The 12214-nt window shown below is 37.0% G+C and overlaps 1 protein-coding gene across 4 annotated transcripts in view; it reads right to left on the reverse strand.

Moving 5' to 3' along the window:
- Positions 1-12214, reverse strand: part of PARPBP (PARP1 binding protein) — a 54041-nt gene that overhangs the window by 28251 nt on the left and 13576 nt on the right. The gene's annotated exons all lie outside the window — the stretch shown is intronic.

Genomic DNA, 12214 nt, shown 5'->3' on the forward strand with positions numbered 1-12214 from the left:
ACCTGAAACTTTTTTTGGCTTTTTTCCAGGTCAGAATCAAATATTTCCACACAATTCTCAGCTTTAACTTTTACAGATTAAAATTATTCAACTGACATTAAATTTGCAGGCTTGGTTAAACACAAAAACTTGTGCTTTGCAGAAATTTAAGCACCATGTGTGCACTTAACCAAAAGTCACCATGTGGAGTCTCTCTGCACACAGGTCAAGAACCACCCAGATTTTAGAAAGGATAGTTTAATAAAAAAAAAAAAGGGCAAAGAAAAAAAGATGCTGGCATACCTCTGCTCCAAAACCCACAATTAAGTCTAACCACAAGAGAATGAGAAGTTCAAGGGCGGGGGTGGAGGGGGCGAGTCATCCAGTGCAAGTTGTCAAGAGGTAAGAAGAGAACACCACTGAAGAAAAGTTCTGTCTCAGAGATGCATATAAGAACTGTAGCCGAGTCTCCTGACGCATCTTGCCAAAACGGCTTTATTTCCCTCAGCCCTAAACTGATACTTTCCAAAACAATACCCTCAAATAAGAAAAGCATTGTATTAAATAAGTAGTATCTGTTCCATGAATACTGCGCTGAATCTAGAACTCCAAGACAAACAAGCAGGTGGAAAGATTGACTGAAGCTGTCCTTGAAAACCAGGTTCAGTCCTTTCTGTGTACAGATATCTTGAGCTTATCTACATCATTATAATCTCCACACATTTTACATTCATATACATGTATACTGGAAGTTAAAGTATTATTATACATATAGCACTGGGCATCAGTTAAATAAGATAATCATGCCCTTTATTTAAATGTTATGCTCTTTATGTGACTTGATTACCTTGTAGTTTTTCACCAAGAAAAAAAAAAAACAAAACCAAACCACAAAACTGTGATAAAAACATTTTCTATGTTTATTTTTTTGCCTCTACTACCCAATGCCAACTAAGGATATTTGCTATTAGAAGTAAAGTTCATTTAATCTCTTTTTCTCCCCATATTCCTTCATTTCCAGGGAAAAGTTCCAGTTCCCCATCACATACACACAGTACTAACTGGAGCAAAGAAAAAGAAAAGTTTCTTCATACTTCAACTAGAATTTATATAAACAGGTCAAGACATAAAATGCTGATCTAATGTGTGTGGATTACTACTGGAACACTGTGCCATAGGTTATGCTATTTTACACCAGGATATGATACAATAAAATAAGTTATGTGGTAAGGTTTGTTTTATTAGTCTTGAATATATTTATAAAATATTGAACCTACCTCATTCGTGCTGCTTCATTAATATTTCAAAGCTTTCTACAGAAAGCCCTAACTAACCACATCTAGCAGTTTCAAAAAGTATGGTCAAGCCAGTCTCAGTAGGAGAGGCATTCTTTTAACGTCTTGATGTATGCCATCTGGAGCACAAATGGAGATGGCATGGGCACTGTCCATGTTTATAGAGTCCTTTCTGTGGTAAAAAGAGTATCATCCTTTTCCCAGAAAAGAAAATTCATTGGATCAAAACCCAACTTAATAAATAACCATCTTGAAGATGAAACTATAAATTAATTCAACAATAAATGTAATAGCTCTATTTAAAGTAATCAAATAAGTTACCTGAGAAACTTCAGATCAACAAGTAGGACTTCAATGTTAGTGAGGTTTAAAAAGATTAACTAAAAGCATGTTGGGGTTTTGGTTTGGTTTGTTGTTGTTGTTGGGTTTTATTGGAGGTGGTTTTGGGTTTGTGGTGGGGTTTTTTTGTTGGTTTGTTCCCCCCCCAACAGAGACCCTATGCCAGATTGCTCTGATATTACTCTTTTATATGTTTATATTATGTAGAAAATCAGTTGAACCTAAATGAACTTTAAAATACCTGGCATCGTATAAATATTTTTTTCTATTACAAATTGAATAAGCTTGAAAACTGTTATCCACTTTGCAGTTCCTAACAGCTAGAAGGGCAAAGGTTTGTTTTGAATATAGAATTACATGGGCAAGGTCACCTGTCTTCAGATAATTTTTACCGCAGCAAGAGTTAGGAATTTTAGTTCTTTTTAATTCTGAAAGCAAAGCAAGAAACCTAACTGAATTCAAGAATGAACTTGACACATTAAACAAAACAATGTAATTTGTCTAAGATGATAGAGAACCTGGGAGACCTTGTCCTTCCCAGTCAGGGTGCCTGCTAACAAGCTTTCTCTGTTTCATTCCGTTCATAGGCTGCTGACATGAAATACTGTAGGATAAAGTGCTTCAGTCTCACATCCATGGTCTTTTAAATCATATTGAAGGAGGACTCTTATCAAATCCAGTTAGCAATAAATATCTGTCAGTTACCACTATGACAGATGTTAAAAAATAGCAATTTTTTTAGAATCTCCTGTTCAGAGTCACGTGCAGAAGTATTTTTTTGTTCAAAAGGTATGAACTGAAAGAAACCTCAACTAGAAAACTCACTGCTATCTTTATCTGTGATAGAAATAACCAAAGAAAATCCATCAGTAATTATAAACACTAAAAAACCCCCAACCCTTTAGAAACAACCAACTTCCACTGTGCGGCAGGGAACGTTCAGGCACAAAAGCCTGAATCCAACAGTATACTGGTGATCTTCCACTGAATGGACTCAGCAAAGTCCAAATGTGACCATCAGCATGTCTGTCCAGTACTCCATAGTAAGTCCATAGCAGAACAGACTTAGAACCAAGCACCTTTTCCCTTCTTTGATGGCCTGTACTATTCTTCATTTGCTTCAGCAGCTGGAAAGAGTCCAACAAACATTACCATCTTCCATTACACAGTCTCAATTTACACTCTTACTTCCTATCCACAAAAGCCAGGACTGCTGGGTGGATGGGTGGGTGAGGGGAAAGCACATGATCACACAATTAAAGACTATGTTAATTAATGCATGCATCTCAGGCGACTGAGCTAAGACTTCAGTGGCAGCCTCTGAGTGTTTACTTTTACAGACAATATTCAGTTAACATATTTTTTCTAAACTAACAAGTTCCCAAACTTTTTGGATCAACTGACAGAAGGAATGGTTTACCATCTTCAGCACAAACCAGCACTAAAAGATGAGTAGACAGTTCAGGTGGTATTCATCTCAACTGTCTTGTAGCCAGAGAAAAACAGATGTCTACATGAAGATAAAATGAATCACATACTAAAATGCCTTATTTGCATCAGTGCTCCTAAAAGGAGTTTAAAAAAAATTAGTACAATATAAAATTGTACCTGTTAACTAGGCATTGTATAAATCATATCTTCTGTCACTGGTTGCTTCTACTAAAAATATTCTCAGATCTTGTGGCTGCTTGAACCCTTTTGCCTCTCAGTCTTATCTATTTCTACTTCATTTTCCTTATCAAACTGTATTTCTAATGTTGAAGTAACTAATGTATAAGAAATTAAGTGTATGCCTTGTCTATTTTGTTTCTACTGAGATTATCAGATAAACTACTCTGCTACACCTAAAAATCTAAATGACATCAGCAAGAGTTCTTCTTACAGAACTGGGGCCTTAGTGTGCAAAGTCAGTATGATGCATAAGCACTTTTATTTATTTGCTGGAAATATATTTTTTGTGGAAAAGACTAAAGTACCATACAGAAGAAAAAAAAAAGAGTTGAGGATATGGACAATATTCAAAATCTGATAAAAAGCAGAACAGACTCCTGAAGTCTATTCCAAAAACAGAAAAGAATATATCAAAATTCTATTATACTAAGGTCAACATTTTTATTCATTCATTTCAACGTGTCGAGCCGATGTAAAAAATAGATGACAAATGTATAGCTATCCAACTTACGTAGTAGGAACAAATATCTTAAAACAGATTACAAACAGCTAGTGACCATGGGGTGGGGCGGGATCACAGCCTTTTTCTTTATTATGGAGTTAGGAAGCTGTTTTAGAACTTGACAAGAACTAAAGAGTTATCCAATTTTTTAATTTAGCACTGTATGAAGAGACTAGTGATCTAATTCTATTCTCTAACGCAAAGAAGCAGGATGTCAACTAGAACCTCATCTACCTGGGTAGAAGAGCAGAACAAAATTTATCTAAGAAACAATACAAAGTACAACTGCTCTTAACAGAGTAGTAACTGCGCCTTTAAAGCAAACCCAACATTTTTTCTAATTATGTTATATGCATAAATTTTAAAAAATTACTAGTTCTTGTTAATTTAGGTTTCAAAATTTCAACTAAATTTTATCAGTGAACTTACCTAAATTTTAATCATATCTGTAAAAAAAAAGTAACTATGTCAGAACACTCATAGTACTCAAAAATTCCACCTCAAACAATGGGTGTATGCATTATTACTCTAATGTTTTAAACCATAAAGAATTAAGTATTAGGCGAAGACCCTACCGTAGGCCCCTTGAAGTTTTGCAGCCTATTGGGTCCACGATAAAAGCACAGTAAAAAAAGAATCCTGTTGCTAAGTATTTTTCCATGTTGCTACTTCTGCTTTTGCTGTCTTGCCAAAAATTTCCATCTTTTAGCTTGGTGGAAGAAATCAGAGTGACTCTTCCTCAGGGAGTGCCACCATCTAAAAGAGCTGGTACTTTCCCAACAACTTACTGCAAAAAACAGAGTTGGTGCTCTGTCAGTGTCTGCTCTCACCAAGATTAATTCTGAATATTCTCCATATCAAGCGGTGGTACTCAAGTCTGGTGACAAAGCTACTATAAAACTAAACAAGTATTCTTCTTAGAATAAGATTCCTGATGAGCAGCCACGCGCATTCCATGCTACAGTTTCATTCTTCCGCCATAACATATCCTACTTAATAGTTCCCTATAGGTATAAACACTTTCCTGCAATTTACTGGAAATTATCGAGATTAGAATTATGGGCAGGGAGCTGCCAGAATGCTTCTCAAATCTGGATTAAAGGGAGGCCGTGGAAACAGATAAACTAGTAATTTTATATCTGTATGATGGCATAAGGGTAAAATTTTTCAATCCAGCACCGATGTAAAAGTGCCATAGAACCACATCCTCCATGTTTTCTTTTTAATTAAGGGACTATACTAAGGGACTATAGTTGAATTTTGATATCTAGGACATAATGGTCAGTGTATTCTCCAACACCAGCATAAAATAGGAAGTTAAGGGACAGCAAATTACAAAAATAATTTAATTAAATGCAGTATTGTACTATTAGAGCACTTAAGACATCACAGCTGAAGTGTCGTATCTTAAATCAGATTTACCCTTAAAATATCAACTTTTTCAAAGTTTTCTATTTTCTTGCAAATCCAATTTAAACCACAATTAAGTTTATTTTTAAAATTATTTACTTGTAAATATATTTTAAAACATGCTCAACATTAAGTTTAAATGAAGAAAATCAGATTAAAGTGTATCAGTATTTCCTTTATAAAGTTAAATGTTTAGTTAAAGCAGATAATTTACCTCAAAATTCTGCTAAAGCACATTAATCTTTGAAGTGGCAAGCATTTTCAGAGAAAATTTTTTAAAAGTCTGGTTTAAACCTCTATTTTTTCTTATAAAATAATTATTTTCTTACATAAGCCTTTCTGATATTTTCTGTTTCTTCAGAACACAAGAACATTTTTAATTAATTAATGAGCATATTGTTTGTTAACATGGTAGAATGGTAATATAGTCTTAATTTGAGTCATGCTATATAATCAGTAACTTTCACTGCAAATATCTGAACACCAAAATATTCTTAATTTCAATGACGCTGAGTTGAGAAACTAAGGTTAGAGCATCTAAGTTCTCAGTATTTTACTGAGAAAAAGTACATTGCAAATATTCTAAAACAGTGTAAAGAGATTTATCCAGTAAAACACAATAAAACAAGTTAGAAGGAATATAAGTTCCTCGTGGTTACAAAACTACAACTTCATGGGAATAACCAAGATGTGGCAGGGCAGCCTGACAGCTGGAGTCCTGCAGAGGGTGAATACAACAAGCTCTTCAGGAAAGACAAGGTGGGAGAGTGCCGTCTACGCGCAGGAGCAGCTCAGAGGTATGGAGGAGCTCCTCTATTGGACAGAAAAAAGGCTCGTTGAGAGCCTGTGAATCAGGGTCAGAATTCCTTGTAGACAACCCAACACACATGAGGAAACAGGCAAAGTATTCTTAAAGCAACTCTCAGCAGATTCTGTATCACAGACCCTGGTTCTTATAGGGCACTTTACCACCACCACCCCAACATCTGCTGGAAGAGCATCACAATGGGATGCAAACAGTCAAGATTTCCAGGGGGTGTCAGAGATACTGGATGGGCAACCCATGGGGTTACACAGGGCTGGGTATGCTATTCACAAACAAGGAAGAATTGGTCAGGGATTTGGAGGAAAAAAAATTGATGGTAGTCTTGGCTGTAGCAATCATGAAGTAGTACAGTTCAAGATCCTAGGGGAGCAAGGAAAGCAAGTAGCAGAGTATAGGCTGTGACTTTAGGAGAGCAAATTTCAGCTTATTCAGTGAACTGGTACATGGAATCCCATGTGAGAAAGCTCTAAAAGGCAAAGGAGCTCAGGAAAGCTGCCTTGTTATTAATGACAGCAATGACTCAAGAACAGTCAATCACAATTCTCAGGAAAACGTAGAAATATCAGTAAACCAGCTTGGCTCAACAGTGAATTGGTGACAGAGCTTCAATGCAAAAAGGCCTTACGCATGATGGTAAAGAAGGAACAAGTTACAAAGAAATAATCTAGAAACATTGCCCAGGCTTTTAGGGATGTTGTTGTAAAAGTCAAAGCTCATCTGGAGTTGAGACTTGCAAGAAATGTTGAAGTGGCTTCACCTGCTGCTTTTGTATTAAAAGGCTGAACAAAGAAAATGAGGGACCTTTGCAGAAAGGCAGGAGAATTTGCAACAGTAGTTGCAGATAAAACTGAGGTACTCAATGCCTTCTTTGCCTCAGTCTTCACCAACATGGTCTCCCAGGCCTCTGAATAGAGAGAGTTTTCAAAGAACCGCCAGCAGTGGATAAGGACCAAGTCAAGGTTTACTTGACAGAACTGAGCCACAGAACTCCATACAACCAAATGGGCTGCATTCAAGAGCACTAATAGAACTAATAGAACTGGCAGATGTCCCTGTAAGGCCACTCTATGCATTCTTTGAAAAGTCATGGTGATTAGGGGAGGTCCCTGACAACGGGAAAAAAGCAAATGGCTGAAAAAAGTCCAAAAGGACAGTTTGGGGATCCACAGGTTCATCAGCCTTACTTTGTTCCCTGAGAAAATCATAGAGTTCTCTGAGAAAACATTTCTGGGCATGTGGAGGATTAGGTGGTGGCTAGTAGCTGTAAGCATGGATTTATCAAGTGTAAATTATGCCTGACCAATCTGATTGCCTCCTATAATAAAATGACTGGGTTTGTATACCAGGGAATTACAGGGAACAGTGGATGCCATTTACCTTGATTGTAACAAGGCTTTCAACACTGTCAGAAAATACTCTCAGCATACAAGTGTGGATGTTACAGTCTAGATGGATAGACCCATCTGGTTAGACAAGTTAAAAACTGGTTGGATGACCAGGCTCAGAAGGTAGTAAACACGTTGTAATGTAACTAGAGACCAGAGACAAAGGGCGTACAATAGGGGTCTATCCTAGAACCTGGTTTTTTAAGTATCCCCGACAGTGACTCAGTGATAAAAATACATGCTCATCAAGTTTGCAGATGACATCAAATTGGATGGAACAGTCAATATGCTTGAGGGCAGAGTTGCCATGCAGAGGTGCCTAAACAGACATGAGGAATGGGCTGACTGGAACCCTATGAAATTCAACAGAACATGGAAAATCTTGGAAAGGGATAACCCATTGCAATGATACAGTCTGGGAAGCAGCTTTATGTAAAAGAACCTGGGAGTCTTGGTGCATGTTCAGCAAGCTAACCATGAGCCAGGAGCATGCCTTGGCAGCAAAGAAGGCCAACAGTATCCTTGGCTGCATCAACAGTAGCGTAGCCAGTAGTCTGAGGAATGTGATTATCCCTCTCTAATCAGCACTTGTTGGACAAACTTTAGAACATTGCATCCAGTTTTGGGCCCCCCAGTCCAGGAAAGGCACTGATAAACTGGCGCAAGTTCAGCAGAGAACTGCCAAGATGGTCAGGGAGACATGCCCTATGAGAAACAGCTAAGGGAACAGCTTGTTCAGCCTGGAGAAGAGAAGGCTTCAGGGGGATATACTAACAGCTTTCCAATACCTACAAGATGGTAACCAAGAAGATGGAGCCAGGCTACTCATGTTGTCAGTGGAAGGAAAAGAGACTAAATTGAAACAAGGGAGGTCCCAACCGGATATAAAGAAAAACACTTTTCACCATGAGGACACTCAAGCAGTGGAACAGGTTGCCAAGAGGGAGATCGAAAACCTCCAAGGATGGAGGCTACACAAAGCTGGACTGAATAAAGCCCTGATTAACATAGACTGACCACAAAATTGACCCTGCTTGAGCAGGATATTGGACCAAAAACTTCCATATGTTCCTTCCAACCTGAATTATCCTATGATACTAAGTTTAAGGAATCCTATAGAAAATGTTTTGCACATGCTTGCACAACTTCCCAGCAGCTTTAGAACACAAAACTCTGGGGCTATGTGAACACTATCCAATTAACTCAAACATTCAGCACAAGACCAGATAAAGTATCATATGCTTTCTCTCCCAAAATACTACTGTATCTGCAGATGTAATCACAGCTTCACAAAGACAACACATAAGAAATATCATTTTCTCTGTCAAGGGGAAACTCAATGCACTAATCCACATGCACGATCAAGTCAAGCTGTATAACTTCCACAACTGACTGTAGAAGACTTCTCACGGACCTGAAATGAAGACCCACTCCAAAGCATAACGCTCATTCAAATGTGTTGAATAAAACAATACCTAACTTCATATCTGAACAGCTACTAATGTGGGCTGTGCAATAGTGTCACCTAGTGGTCAATGCTTACAGCAAAGTCTGGGCCCAATTGAAGAAGAAAACTTACTCCCTATCTACCAACTTTGCTACTCTACAAATTTAGTGGGGGCTTTTAAAGTATATATAGGTATACATACACACACCCCTCTATATGAACCCACAAGTGCAGTAACCAGTAAGACAAATGCCTTTCCATCATTCAGTTTTAAGTCATACACATCTTTTACGAACTCGAAAAAAGTCATTCCAGAACAAGAAGTTCTTTCCAGATGCAAGAAGCATTATCGTCTGGCCTAAGAGAGAAGGATTCTCAGAATGATGGATTAGTACTGCACTTTTTGATTTATATGAACAGAAAAGAATTTCCAGATCCTCAGGTGTATAATAATCATCCACTTCACTGAGAAATACAACATTGATATGTTTCTTGTCAAGCAATGGACAAAAAGTAGAACATCCAAGCTATTTATTGCATAAAAATTGTCCAATTCTTGTATGTACAGAATTTGTGAATAGTTTTAGAGTTGCAAGTTTTACAGCATCCCAAACTTTAAGGAATGTCCATGCTACTGATTCTTGAAAGACCAGTGATTTCTTCTAATCATAGACATCTGGAGAACAAGGAGAGGCAAACTTGAACTATTTCAAAATTCCAGAGATCTGTATTAATGTTTGTTCTGCTCAGTGAACACACCTTGAAGATACCAAAGTTCATTACATCTTCCCATTTCTCCTGCTATCAGGTCTGCTTACATTTTGTCCCATATTTGAATCAAATCATCATAGTTTCATTAAATTTCCACTCTGTTCAGCAGCTTTCCCTTCCCTCATCTCATCTACTGTTCACTTTCTTTGCCAAAAGACTTGGGGATTAGAAACACATTTTTGTTATTCCCTATAGATTAGCAGATACTTGGTTGCACCATATCTCCTACTATGTTCAAAATATTCTTAAGCACATCCCAACATTGCCTAACATCTTCAGGTTGGTTTCTGTGTTTCCAAAGCAAAGAAGCCTGACTCAGGCAGGCAAAGAAAGCCTCTTTTCAACATGTGTTCCACAGTGACCCAGCATTTATTTGGCTATTTTGTATTTTATGCAAGTTTAAGTTTCATAAGATCTCCGTTGTAACAAGATGACACAGAAATAACAGACTTCTAATCATTAAGTAAACAACCAAAAATACTGTATTTTTCTTGTTTTATAGTAAATACTAAAACCTAGTTTTTGCAGCTTGGCTAATCTCTACGTCAGAGAAACAGCAATAGTGCAGACAGGTTCTCCAGTTTGCTCTTAGATTTCTCAGCAGGCCTCTAACGACTAAGCAGCTGAAACTTTTACTGCACTGCTGCTTCTTTTCCTCTGCTCTTTAGATTGCAGTAGTAACGGAACTAGAGAAATTTCATGTGTAAAAGTGCATCTACCTGTGACATCATAGGTAGGGCATACTGATAGTCCTTGCTTATATGGCTTAGCAAACGCTTAAGAAAAACACCTTTTGTTCACCAATGTTGTGACCCTTACAGTTTCTAAGCTGTATTCTAGTCCTATAATATTTGAAAACTTCAGCATAATACTGAAGATTCTTTCAAAGACAGACAACTGATTGGTATATTCCTATAAGCACTGAGCTACTATACAGATACATAAATAAAAACAATAGTAATATTTTACATAGTGATATTATAAAGCCCATACAGTAAAGTACAAGAGACACTAGAAACACCACAGTACAGCTAGCTTCCATTCTTGGTCAGTGATAAAACCAACAACACCTACATAGAATCATAGAATTATTAAGGTTGGAAAAGACCTCTAGGATCATCAAGTCCAACTGTCAACCCAACACCACCATGCCTCCTAAACCATGCCCTGAAGCGCCACGTCTATACATTTTCTGAACACCTCCAGGGATGGTGACTCCACCACCTCTCTGGGCAGCCTGTTCCAGTGCCGTATGTGTGTTGCATGTATACATGCAACCTAATGAACATGCCAGAATCTGATGTTAACAAGATTTATATTCCAGAATAAACAGGACTGCAGGTACAGCAAAGAAAGCAACAGAATAAATGGCTGAATGCTGAAAAGAATTTCCAAGCTCTAGAGAACTCTCCCAATTAGAAACTGATACTTCCTAGTCACCATCCTGCTCTGATTTTTCCTCACAGGCCCTAAACAGAAGGGTAATTAACAAGACGTAGAATTTTATGTTACACTTTGCTGAACCGTATATACCTGAAAAAGTGGTCTTTTCACCCTAAAAAGTAAGTTCATGCACCTAAATGTTTTTCCATTTCTCATTCTTATCAATGTACAGTGCCAGATATGATTTAAATAAAGAAAAAAGCATACATTAGTTGTTGAGTCAAGAGTTTTCTTTAATCCCCATGACAGACAGCATATTTCTGGCATCCAGGATATTGAAATGAAAGAACTAAGAAGCAGAATTCAAGTAAAACAAAAACTGCAAAACAGAATTACTTCCCACTTTCAGCTTCAGTGCAATCTGAATGGTAATTCAAATAATGTTTATGGTTTTCTTATAACATTTTGTTTCCAACTGTGTGGATTAGACTCAGTTCAAACCAAAATAAGATTCTTTAGTATCAAGGACAGAACTATTACAGCTGCTTTGCTAAAGTTTTTTATATAAAAATTAACGATTATAAATGAAAAAAATTCCTAACTTGTATAATGCTTAAGAAAAATGCTCTTCTCTCTGTAGTAATGCCAGCACTTACCAATTCAAATTCCTGTGTTACACTTACACTTCTCTGATCTCTCATTTATCAGCCTGCCCAAAAGACTAACTTCAGGTCTTCAAAACCATTTAAAAATCAGTGACTTCACCAGAGCTTTCCTAAGAAATAATTCTTATGCTTTGTTTATGTAGTTAAAGAGAGAAAAGAAAGGCTAAATAACCAATGTCATCATTCGTCAGCAGTAATAAAGACGTCTTTATATAAGGGTATACACAATAAAATGACAAAAAGGAAGTAACTAACGAAGTCACTAAGGAAGTAACTAAGCAGTAAAGAAGATACCACTTTATGTTCCTACTGACCCTCTAGATTGAAGTCTTTGGAAGTTCTTTTACAACTAGGAAACTAACCAAATAGCCACAATACATTGATTTGATAAAAATTCAATACAAAGAATAACCTCAAAAATCTATAAGCTTACCCCAGTTATTTTTCACATATTTATATTTTCGAATAAGGTTTAAGTTGTAAACTGTTCTCTGAATTATTAAATAAGAAAATGATTATATTTTCTTTTATTTCCCCTCTG

The sequence above is a fragment of the Phalacrocorax carbo genome, chromosome 1 (assembly GCF_963921805.1).
Source record: "Phalacrocorax carbo chromosome 1, bPhaCar2.1, whole genome shotgun sequence".
NCBI classification, from domain to species: domain Eukaryota; kingdom Metazoa; phylum Chordata; class Aves; order Suliformes; family Phalacrocoracidae; genus Phalacrocorax; species Phalacrocorax carbo.